Source organism: Nasonia vitripennis (assembly GCF_009193385.2).
Source record: "Nasonia vitripennis strain AsymCx chromosome 1 unlocalized genomic scaffold, Nvit_psr_1.1 chr1_random0005, whole genome shotgun sequence".
Classification (NCBI taxonomy): domain Eukaryota; kingdom Metazoa; phylum Arthropoda; class Insecta; order Hymenoptera; family Pteromalidae; genus Nasonia; species Nasonia vitripennis.
Window position 1 is genome coordinate 4,061,047 of NW_022279591.1, and position 12,573 is coordinate 4,073,619.

The 12,573-nt window shown below is 35.9% G+C and overlaps 1 protein-coding gene across 2 annotated transcripts in view; it reads right to left on the reverse strand.

The window, feature by feature from the left end:
• Positions 1-12,573, reverse strand: part of LOC100114333 (importin subunit beta-1) — a 192,297-nt gene that overhangs the window by 7,976 nt on the left and 171,748 nt on the right. The gene's annotated exons all lie outside the window — the stretch shown is intronic.

Consider the following 12,573-nt stretch of genomic DNA (forward strand, 5'->3'; position numbering starts at 1 on the left):
TTTAAAACTTTTTTTACCGAAATTTTTTAGTTTTGAGAGTTCAGTTTTATCTAATAAAGTTTCCAAAAATTAATTTAAATAAAATGCTTGATTTGTAACTTTTAGAGAATAAATTTACCAATTTTCTTAAATACTGAAAATACACGATTTTCTGTGTTACACTATAACTGAACATTTTTCCTACTCGCTCACTTATGTCCAGCAAGTGTTAAATAATTTTATCTATCAAACAGAAACGTACAAAACAGTGTGTAATTATGTATGGGGTAAAACAATTTTGATATTAAAGCAATACATAATTTTGAAGGAAGCTACGTGCCAAAAAGTTGGCAGCGGTTTTTATAATTATGAGGCTCATAATTATGAGGTGTTACGTCTAATGCAAGCAAGATTAAAGTTTTATTATTTTAGACTTTGTGTTTCTATGTGGTAGTTGTATATGTATGTTTTACATATCTATACATATGTAAGTGTTTAGTGGACGCAAGAGTATAATAAAAAGTTCACTAACTCAAGATTTTGACACAGCCACAGACGTGTTGTGTCGTACTATTTTAAGGTGCATTTGATCTGCAGACACAAATAAGCACAAATTTTACGTACGACATGACAAAGCAATGGTCGAAAACGACAAGTCACAACCGTCTACACGCTTACAGGATACGGGCTCTGCAATAATATATTGTGATGCTGCAATTGCTTTTAAAAAGGAGTGATAAGAAAGTAGAAGGATTACAAGACAGAAGAAATAATAAAGACTACGACGACAGAGGAAAGAGAAGGTCTAGTAAGAAAAGAGGTAAAAAGAAGTAGGAAAAAAAAACATAAAAGAGTAAGCCTTCAAAAAATAAATATATAAACTATGACGCTATACTACGAGTTCAAGTGATCGGTTCACGTAAGAGTAAAATGTTTACCAAGTTCAGATTTAAGGGTAATACGAAAAGTGTGGGAATGTTTATTATTTCAAAAATTTAGTCTATGTGTAGTGTAAAATATAGTATATTCAATATATATAGTAAGTTTTACTGAAAAAGTTGGTTCAAGCAAGTACGATATGTCATATAAAATTATTTCAAAAATTTAGTCTAGGCGTAGTGTAGAATATAGTATATTCAATATATATAGTAACTTGATTAAAAAAACTTGGTTTGAGCAAGTATGATAAGTTTACTTCTCAATGTTCTAATGAACATTTTAAAAGTATTCGTATATATGTACAAATCCACTGTAATGTCCCGTACACGATCCATCGCGTATTTAAAAATTAACTTAAAACTAAAGTGTTTCGACTGTATTTCAGAAACGCGGGACCTTTCCGCTGCCCCTCTCTTTCATGTAAACACTACAGCCGAGAAGCCAGCAACGGCACAACAGCCACATACCAGCAGCAGCGGCAGAGGGGGAGCAGAACTATAGTTGCGGAACGAGAGCGAGCACGCAGTGGCATAGCTCGCCCCGATAGAGTGAGTGTGCATGTGGATTAGAAGCAAGTGATGACGCAGCAGCAGCGAAGCGTGCATATCATTGCATGCTAATATGTAAATAGGTGTGAGGTGTGATTGATCGATTTGTTTCGACAGCTCAATTCGTGCTTAGCTCCCTATAAAAAGCCATGCGTGGCCTATGCTTATCCACTAGCTCCAGCGCAATTTAAGCGCACTAGTCTCTACTCAAGAGAAATTTACGCCTTGAGTAGATATACTTCGAATTATTTAGATAGATATAAAACTTGTAAAATTTCTTAGACTGTAAAATTGATAACGCAATTTCAACGTATCCGTAACCTGAAGAGTGTTTATTATTGTAATATTTTCCCACTACTTGGTATCCCGAACCTCTATTCATATAAAAGAATACGCAAATTAAGAATAAATTTTCTATTAAATGATCTGTCGTCATAATTACGACACAGATCGGTAAATGTGCATTGCTCTTCTCTAAAAATATAAATTCATTTACACGCACAGAACCGAGAAGAGTGGCGACTGTTTTACCACGACCGACAGTACACAACTCGGGTGCTGGAAGTTGAGAATTTAAAATTGCGGGCACACCTACAGCCCGAATAAAAATTGAAATCGTACATTTTTGTTATATAACGAGATACAGCTATAGATTTTTGTACGATGCCGTATGTTCACCTACGTTCGCGTATGTTTTGGTTGAGATTCAAACATTTTGTACAGAATTATACAGAAACGTAAGCCAATGTACGCGAGCGTACAGAAGCGTACGCAGGCGTAGGTCAACATGTGACAATGCAGTAAACTAAGAAAAATAATGATCGTTACAGACCCGCCCCTAGGAGGCGCAAAGTGGTCAAAAACGATCTTTTTTTGCAAAATCGTAGAACTTTCGATAGAAACAACCGATCAAAGTGAAATTTGTTAAGCGTCATATTCACTGACTATAGAATATAGGAAAACTAGAGAGGAAGCGTTATACTGATATCCTAACCTCAACATCGAGTCCAAAGGTGCTCATTTTTCGAAAAAATACTGTTTTTGATGCCGCAAAGTCGTAATATATTTTTTTTAAATGCCTCAAACACTATATTTTGTATATTTTTACCGCTGAATCTGAATTTACTGCCAGAATTAACCAAAAATCTAACCTAAAAGGCCAAAAACCCATTCAACCCACGATAGAACCATTTTATTCACTCTGAGTGGTAGAACGTAAGATATAAACAACCAATTAAAGTGAAATTTTTTGAGCGTTAAGTTCACTAATTATAGAATACATAAAAACTATAGAGAAAGCGTTAGACTGATATTTTAACCTCAAAATCGAGTCCGCTGAATCCGAATTCACCACCAGAATTAACTAAAGTAATCAAGCTAAAGTTTGGAGGATTTTTTTCTTTGATCAGTACTATATAATATAAAAGTCTTGATTTGATGTATAGTGCAATAATTATTTATTATCAAAACATAAGTAAAAGGTGAAATTTGTAAATTTCTTTGTCGCCAAAGTGACGCTCACATTGTGATATATATCTTATTTATTTATTTAATATCAACAAATATCACAATCAAAATACATCTAATTGTATATATGTGTATATCATTTATTTACTAATACCAATTTTTGATATTAGCAGTAAAACCATGTATATATATATATATATATATATATATATATATATATATATATATATATGTGTGTGTGTGTGTGTAGTTCTCTGAGAAATCGAAGATATGAAAATTTTGATTTTTGCCTAATCTGTATATATATCTTACAACATGTAGAACATATATATATACAGTTTGGGCAAAAATTAAAATTTTCATCTCCAAATTCACAGAGAAATCGAAGATGAAAGCAGCTAAGATCACTAAGCTACAGCAGATCAGAATAGTAAGGGTCAACTGTAGGATCTGGGTAGTTAACCGCAAAAAAGAGCTGCTTAGGTGTTATAAATATCTAGGTTTTGGCCATATCGGTAGCAAGTGCACAGTAACTGATGAAAAAAGTAAGCTTTGTTTAAAACGTGGAAAAGATGGGCACAAAGCAAAGGAGTGTAAGAACCAACCCAACTGTGTACTCTGCAAAGGAGGCGCTAGGAAGAGTGACCACGCAGCTGGTAGCTATGCATCCCCAGTTTACCGAGCCGCAGTAGAAGCCACTGACAGACAAAGAAAATGAAAATAGTGCAGCTGAATCTGAATCACTGCGCAACAGCACAGGACCTACTGAGCCAGTATGTCCGTGAGACAGGAATTGATATAGCCATCGTCTATGAACAATACAGAGACCTAAACAAACCATCGTGGGATATGGACAGTACTGGTAAAGCGGCGATATGGGCATGCGGTGACGCTGCTTTCCAGGAAAAAATGACAAGACGTAATAGAGGATTCGTACGCGCTAAGGTCGCAGGCATACACATTTACAGCTGCTAGGTTACTTCTAACACGTCGATAGAACAATTCAGACAACTGTTGAACCAGATCGTACAGGATGCTGTAGGAAGAAAACCGGTATTTATAGCAGGCGATTTCAACGCCTGGACAGTAGAGTGGGGCAGCCAAAGGACGAACGAAAGAGGACAAGCGCTATTGAAAGCATTCGCCCTCCTTGACTTGGTCTTAGTTAACCAGGGATGTTCTTTACAGTTTAAAGAGGAGACGCAGGGTCAATCATAGATCTCACGATTGTCAGTAGCTGCCTGATTGGCTTAATTAGATCGTGGATGGTGAGCGATCATTACACAAATAGTGACCACCAAGCGATAATAATGGAGATAAGAATATCAAAACAGAGATCCAATGGGAGGGCAAAGACAAAAAGAGTTGGTTGGAAAACGAAAGATTATGATAAGAAGACATTCCTGTTGACTCTAGAAGAAATACAGTTGTCTGGATCTGCGAATAACAAAGTCGAGTAGGTAATGGGAAATATTACCCGAGTATACCGGTGAAATAAAGAAATTGACGCGGCCCGCAAAGAGTGTCATCGAACCAGAAGACGGGAACAGCGGGCTCGAAAGAAATACTACAACTAAGACTAGTCGTGGTGAAGAAATAGTAGACGCCCAAAATAAAGAAATGAAAAATGCTAAGCGGATACTCAAGAAAAAAATCCGAGAAAATAAACGATGGTGCCTTAAAGAGTTACAGGACGAGGTTGAGCTGGATCACTGGGGGTGACCATACCAAATAATGAAGAAGATGAAGGGAGGTTATATCCCCCTCCTCAAAACCCGGAATTGCTGAATCGTATCGTGACCACACTGTTTCCCCTTCAACTGAAAGTAACAGCTATTCCTGAAGCGGAGGCAAATGACGAAATCATTCCAACAATCAATACAGAGGAATTACTGGCTGCATGCGCAAGAATTGAGAAAAACAAGGCTCCAGGCCTGGATGGCATACCCAATATTGCATTAAAACAAGCTATACAGGCACGCTCTGATGTCTTTGTGGACTTGTACAATTCACGTCTCGAAGAACGGACGTTTCCTAAAAACTAGAAAAAGCAACACCTGGTGCTACTACTAAAAGGAGATAAGGCACCCGGAGAAGCTGCCTCATACAGACCACCCTGTATGCTGGACACCCCGGGCAAGATTTTAGAGCGCATAATCGGCGTTAGAATGGACCAAGTCATTGAAAAACCAGGCGGACTAGCGGAATATCAATACGGCTTTAGGAAAAAACACTCCACTCTTGATGCCGTAAGCTTAGTAGTCGACACCGCTAGAACTGCAATAGAAGGTAAAAGATGGAAAGGAGGATTCAATAAGCACTGTGCTATTATTACACTGGATGTTAAAAATGCGTTTAACTCAGCCAGCTGGGGCAAGATGCACGAAGCACTACGGAAAAAAGAGGTACCCGCATATATAAAAACGATTATGTCTGACTACCTAAAAGACAGAACTCTTTTGTACGACACAGAGAGCGGCACGAAAACCTATTAAGTAACCGGAGGGGTCCCACAAGGGTCAGCGCTTGGCCCATTATTGTGGAACATCATGTACAATGAAGTACTTAGGCTAGAGCTACCTGAAGGGGCAACGGTTGTAGGGTTTGCAGATGACATTGCAGTAGTGGTAGTAGCAAAGCAAAAGGAAAACCTGACGGAAATCGCTAACAAGGCAGTAGGCATAATCCACGATTGGCTAAAGCAGACTGGACTTAAGCTTGCTAGCCATAAAACGGAGGCTATCCTAATATCCAGTAGAAAGAAAATAGAGACAATAAATAACGCTGTCAGTGGACGGATATGAAATAGACTCTCAGCCGACCATTAAGTACCTGGGAATCAACATAGACGCCAGACTAACGTTTAAGCAGCATTTCGAGAGGGTGAGTGATAAGGCAGCAAAAGTCCGTTCTGCACTATCGCGACTAATGTCAAATGTAGGTAGGCCAACGCAGGGTCGAAGGTTACTCCTAGCCAGTGTAACTAAATCAATTACACCGGCACACAAAATAAAAAAAGTTGTCTGCGCGAGAAATCAGACCTATCTATCTTTATGTTTTTCGGGTCGTTGAATTCGAATATAAGGTCAGTTAGGCCCCATCACGTCAGGGTCAAGGTCAGTTGGAGGTCAAATTAAGAAGAAAAGGTTTAAAAAAATTAAAATGCCATATATTTATGTTTTTTTGGTCGCTGAATCCAAATCCGGAATCAGTTTGGCCCCAGCTCGTCAGGTTCAAGGTCAGTTCAAGGTCAAGGTCAAGGTCAGTTCAAGGTCAAACTGAGAAAAAATGATTAAAAGAATTAAAAATGCCATACATTTATGTTTTTTCGGTCGCTGAATCCGAATCCGGGGTCAGTTTTACCCGATCACTTCAGGTTCAAGGTCAGTTCGAGGTCAAATTGGGAAGTAACGGTTAAAAAAATTAAAATGCTATATATTCATGTTTTTTTGGTCGCTGAATCCAAATCCGGAATCAGTTTGGCCCCATTACGTCAGGGTCAAGGTCAGTTCAAGGTCAAACTGAGAAGAAACAGTTTAAACCGATTAAAATGTCATATTAGAACTTTCCAAAAATGGAAAAAGATACCGAAAAATTGTAAATAATCTTATTTAATCACATAATATCTTCCTTGTGTACAGAGAAAAGTTGCTTTCGTTTATATTTTTTTCTTATTTTGCTTTTTTTCCACTAGCTTAGTAACTCTCGATGTCTTTCTTTACTCCTTTTTTCTCTTGTAACGAACTCTTTTTACTTCAAATGACCTATGCAATGGGTTTCTTTTTCTCTTTTTGTTATTTGTTTTAATGTCTCTCTTCAGTGTCCAGCAAAAATCTGCCATCATGTTGACATTCCATCTTCCTTGGTATCGATTCTCCATTACACTAGAATAGAAGGAAGAGAATAGAAGGGAACGACAAGGCGAAACAGCTGAGTAAAACTGTTGCTAGGTAATAGATACGAAATGCTCCTCGGACTGATGCAAAGGAACGTAGGTGTGGGGTTGAGTCTGTCCAGAGCATGGCCGGTTGATGCTGCTCGAAGTAGACGACGGGACGATGCTGCAGGAAGCAGACGACTAAATGATACAGAATTCAGATGCGGATTCAGCAGTCAAAAATACACAAAATTTAGTGTTTGAGGCATTAAAAAAATATATAGTACGACTTTGCGGCATCAAAAACCGTATTTTTCTGAAAAATGAGCACCTTTGGACTTGATTTTGAGGTTAGGATATCAGTCTAATGCTTCCTCTATAATTTTTCTATATTCTATAATCAGTGAACATGACGCTCAAAAAATTTCACTTTGATCAGTCGTTCCTATCGGACGTTCTACGATTTTGCAAAAAAAAGGTCGTTTTTGACCACTGTGTGGCGTTTGGTTTGTTCTTCTTGCAAGCGCTAAGATTTTATATTGGTTAGTATATAAGACCAATCGGATTACTACGAATTAATTTAATTATAGCAGCGAGAAATAAAAATTAAGGGGACACAACTTTAAACTTCGAAAAAATCGATTTTTTCTTTATTTCTTATTTTGACAGGAAATTTTTCGTAGAACACGCTCCCGAAACTCGTTTATAAAAAAAATTTCCCGCAAAGTTATAAGTAAAATACTAAAACAAAAAATACCAAAGAAAAAAAGACTAAATTTGACGTCAAGACACAACTACATCACTGTAGACGATAAATGGGAAATTGCGAAATGTTCGTGATATGACAGTCATAGTTTTTTAGATGTTCTTTACATCGAGATCTGACTATAAGACGAATTAACGTAAAAAGAGCGCGATATAATATAGATGTTGATGCCATGTTAATTAAACTGCTTTGATTGGTTGCTAGAGACATACAACAGATATATGGCAGTGTGATTGTTTTAACTCAGTATAAGTATATTAGAAAACTAAAATATACAATTTTTATTAAGACTAAATATATTTATTATATTAATTAAATGGTTTAGTGTTAGCTATTGATTAAATATAAGTGTATGTATACTTTATTTTAATATATTTCCTTTTTTTAAAATATCATTAGTTGTTTTTTATTATTAAATAGCTGCCATGCTACCACGCGCCCCATGAAGTATGGCTTATATTACTACATTAATATACTTTTTCATTTAATATTTTTGATCTTATAAATTTAAAATTATCTTTTTATTATATTCCACTTAAATTAAAGAATTCATTGTTATTAACTTAAATTTTTATATTAGTTTACAATTAAATTTATAGTATTAACTAATAATAGACCGAACTGACATAGTTTTCTAATATACTTATACTATAGTACTAGTATAGTAGTACTATAGTATAGTACTAACTATAGTATAAGTATATTAGAAAACTATGTCAGTTCGGTCTATTATTAGTTAATACTATAAATTTAATTGTAAACTAATATAAAAATTTAAGTTAATAACAATGAATTCTTTAATTTAAGTGGAATATAATAAAAAGATAATTTTAAATTTATAAGATCAAAAATATTAAATGAAAAAGTATATTAATGTAGTAATATAAGCCATACTTCATGGGGCGCGTGGTAGCATGGCAGCTATTTAATAATAAAAAACAACTAATGATATTTTAAAAAAAGGAAATATATTAAAATAAAGTATACATACACTTATATTTAATCAATAGCTAACACTAAACCATTTAATTAATATAATAAATATATTTAGTCTTAATAAAAATTGTATATTTTATACCTAAGACGAAAATCACTAAGAAAATTTTTACTTGTCCAGTTTTTTAGGTTGTTAAACAATAATCAATTCTTTACGTATACTTTACACGATGAGAACTGGGTAAAATTGGCCCCTAATTTAGGCTACACATTCTCTACTGATACATAAACATTCGACACTTATTATTATAGCGAATAGCGAAACAGAGTATATGATACAATGCACTATAAGTATAAAACAAACGTACCAAAAAATTTTTTAACTACAGCAGATAATGTCGAGGTATCAAAATCACCTCCTGAATGGCGAGATATGGTCTATGATACAAAGCACTAAGTATATAATAAATGTACTAGACAGAAATTTTCATCTGCAGTCAACAAAGTCTAGGTGTCAAAATGATTTTGAGATTAACCCATTATAGTTATGGTAAACGGTATATAGTGCTAACTTCAAGATTACAATAAGGTTAACTACAACAAACTTCGTTTATAGTTATAAGTATATGATCTGCGTTAAAATTCTAGAAAGACTGAAATTTTAGGTCTAGAAAAATTCCCTGAAAAATCCGGAAAGTGCAAAATTTCATCTTTACCTAAAAATATTGCAAAATCACATCCTGAATAGCGAAACATGGTCTACCATACAATGCTCTAAGGATACAACAAATGTACGAAAAAAAATTTTCACTTCCAGTAGGCAATGTCCAGGTGTCAAAATCACCTCCCGGATGGCTAGACATGGTCTATGATACAACGCACTAAGTACCGAAAAAAATGTACGCAAATGTACCAAAAAAAATTTTAACTTTCTGTAGATGATGTCCAAGTGTCAGGATGATCCTAAGGTTAACCCATTATAGTTAAGGTAAATTATATGTGGTGCTACCTTTTAAATTACATCAAGTTTAACTACTAAGAAACCTCGTTTATAATCATAAGTATATTATTAGCGTTAAAATTCCGGGAAGACCAAAATTCCAAGACGTCCCGAAAAATTTCCTGAAAAATCCGGAAAGTGCGATATTTCATCTTTACATTAGAATATTGCAATATTGGTGCACTAAAAAAAAATAATACGGTAGGAATATTCTTAGATGTTAGGATTCATGTGACAGTTAAAAAAATTTCAATTAGAATCGGAGGAATTTGAAGAAATTGAGCTACAAATGACGTTATAGATATAAATTTAAGCAAATTAATATTATGTAGATGTAGATGTAGAAGATGTTGAAAATACTATTGTTTTACCGTCGTATATAGGTATATTATGCTCCTCATACATATTTCAGTAAATACATTTGAGCGTATTAATAAGATTTTTTGGCGTTATTTTCGAGATAAATTTCTAGTTTCGCTTCTTACATAAGGCTCCGATCAAAACGTAGGGACATTTATTTTAATTCAAATATCGCGCGCCCGCGCGTCACCTGTAGGAAGGTTAGAATCAATGTGTCGGAGAAGAACAGAGCGACCGTTCTGCTGTTCTGCTAGCAGACGGCAAATATTTCAAAACACAGCTGATATAGTCCCGGGATGTGTTTTACACTGAGTAAATACAGCTGATGTCTAAATACATAAAAAAGCTGATATTTTTTAAAAGTGTTTTTAAATTAATCTAAGTAGTGTTTTTCGGGTTATAGCTTATAGCTGATAACCCTAAAAAGAAGAAAAAAATGAAGTGTTCGTCTAAAAGCAGAGCAGTGAAGTTTTTTAAAAAAGTGTTCAGTAATTTTGAAAATATGTGTGATCATTGAGATACCAAGTGCAGGTTTGCGAGTACCCATCCAGACAAAAAGTACTCTCGAGGAAGAGGCAAAAAGAGGCCAAGAAGATTTCTAGGATAAAAATCTGGTCTAATAGGTGTGCCCTCAATTTAAAATTCTTAACTTCCAGCGATTATATATAGATACAGAGAAAGTGCTTTATAGTGAGAGTGAAAATAGTTCATATTTACTCAAGATTTAAAGTTATGCAGAGTAAATAAAATATTTAAAAAATATACATATACATAGATGTATATGCAGTATGTCGCAGATAAAGCGGACACGTATCTTTTTGGCGATTTTGGGAAAACTAGTATTGGATCAAATAACATTTTTTGGGAATAATAAAGGTTAAATTATGCCCTACAAAGTTGTCGTAGCCTTTTTTTCCTTAAGTCGTAAGGTTCTTTTATGGGTTTAATACAATGATGCATAAAAAAAGTGTGGTAAGATGTTCTAGGCCCTTCCATCCAATAGATCGTGACAAATAATGCTTAAAACCGCGATTACACGATTACCCTTGTATTTATTTAATTTTATTTCCAGTTTGAAAATTGATTTTTGAAGAGGGAATATTTCGCGGGACAACCGAAGATGGCGGCATGCGACGCACTTCCGTACTTTTGTGGTTCGAAGTTAGTGCGTCGATGGCTCAAAAAGAATTGAAAAAAAAACACATTCTGGTCAAATCCAATATGCTTTCGCTCTGGGTATAAGAGGTTTCTTTGAAACTTTTTATACGGGGCGAATGCCTAACATATAGATTACAAATAAATAGTATGAAAATAATTTGTTTGAGTGTGTGAAAGATGAAGCATGTGGAGTGGAAAAAATGAAAGAGTGTAGGGTCTTGTGTGAAGATAATGTGTTTTCCAGTTCGAAGAAGTATTGTTCAGCAAATTGTTTAAAGTGCGAGATGGATATTGTGTTGCGAAGAAGTGATGGTAGCGAATTCCAGAGATATGAGGTACTAATGACAAATGATTTCTTTAGCGTCTCCGTCTTGAAAGCTGGGATGTCCAGAGGGATCACCTCACCCCACACAGGCCTTAGTGTGACGTCAAAGTCAAAGAAGGTTAGAATGTAGGTGGGCACTGAAGTGTTAAAGATTTACAATGCCCGGCGGTGGTAAGCTATTGCAACTCACGCCTGTAAGAGGAGATATGCTCGTCCCTCCTTACACCACAGATGTAACGAATTCCCGTGTAAAGAAATCTCTGAAGTTTATTGCCTAGTTCTTAGATCAGGTCGCAGTATACTGATGAGAAATAGTCTATGATAGAAAATAGGAGTGCTTGCACAAGGTTTTGGCGCAGCCTAAAGTTGGTACTCTTCCGAAAGAAAAAAGCCGGTACATTAAAGAGTGAGCACGTTTACATATTTGTGTCACGTGCTCTTCCCACGTAAGTTTAGAGTAAAGCACCAACTCCAAATTGCGCAGTGAGGATTCATAGTCAACCCAGGCTCTCCCTATGTTAATGTAAGTGTTAACAACGGTAGGTAAAGCATTGATATAGTAGGAAAAGCCCAAGACGATTGCCTTAGCTTTAGGGACATTTAGTTTGAGGTGGTTTTGTGCAGTCTAGCCCATTATACTTTCGGCGTTAGCACTCATCCTGAACAGCAGAGGACCTAAAACTGATCCCTGTGGGATACCGGTGTTTAGTAGCTGAGAGGAAGAGAGTTCGTTGTTGTCACAAATGACGGCCTGTTATCTTCCCGTGAGGTTAGATGCAAGCCAGCAGATAGCCTGCCTGGAAAAGCTGAAAGATGATTTTCTGAGTAGCCTGACGTGACACACAGTATCAAATGTCTTGCTGAAATCAAATAGAAGTAGAAGAGTGACCTTCTTTTTATCTATTCCAAGCCTGGCATCACCAGTCAACTTAATTAATCTGGACTGTGTGCTGTGACCGGTGCGGAAGCCTGTTTAAAAGTTGTCAAGGTAAAGTCTTGTTTCAAGATACTCAGAGACTTGCCTGTGCACCAGCCATACCAGCGCTTTGGATATAAAACAGAGTAGAGAGATCGGACGGTAGTCAGTCAAAGCTGTTGGAGAGCTGACTTTGTTTAGTGCTTGTACGAGCGACGACTTCCAGGTGGAGGGAAAGCGTGCCAGACAGGTTGAAGATTTAACATAGTTGAGGAGCGAGTATTGGCAGTGCTTTAGAGATT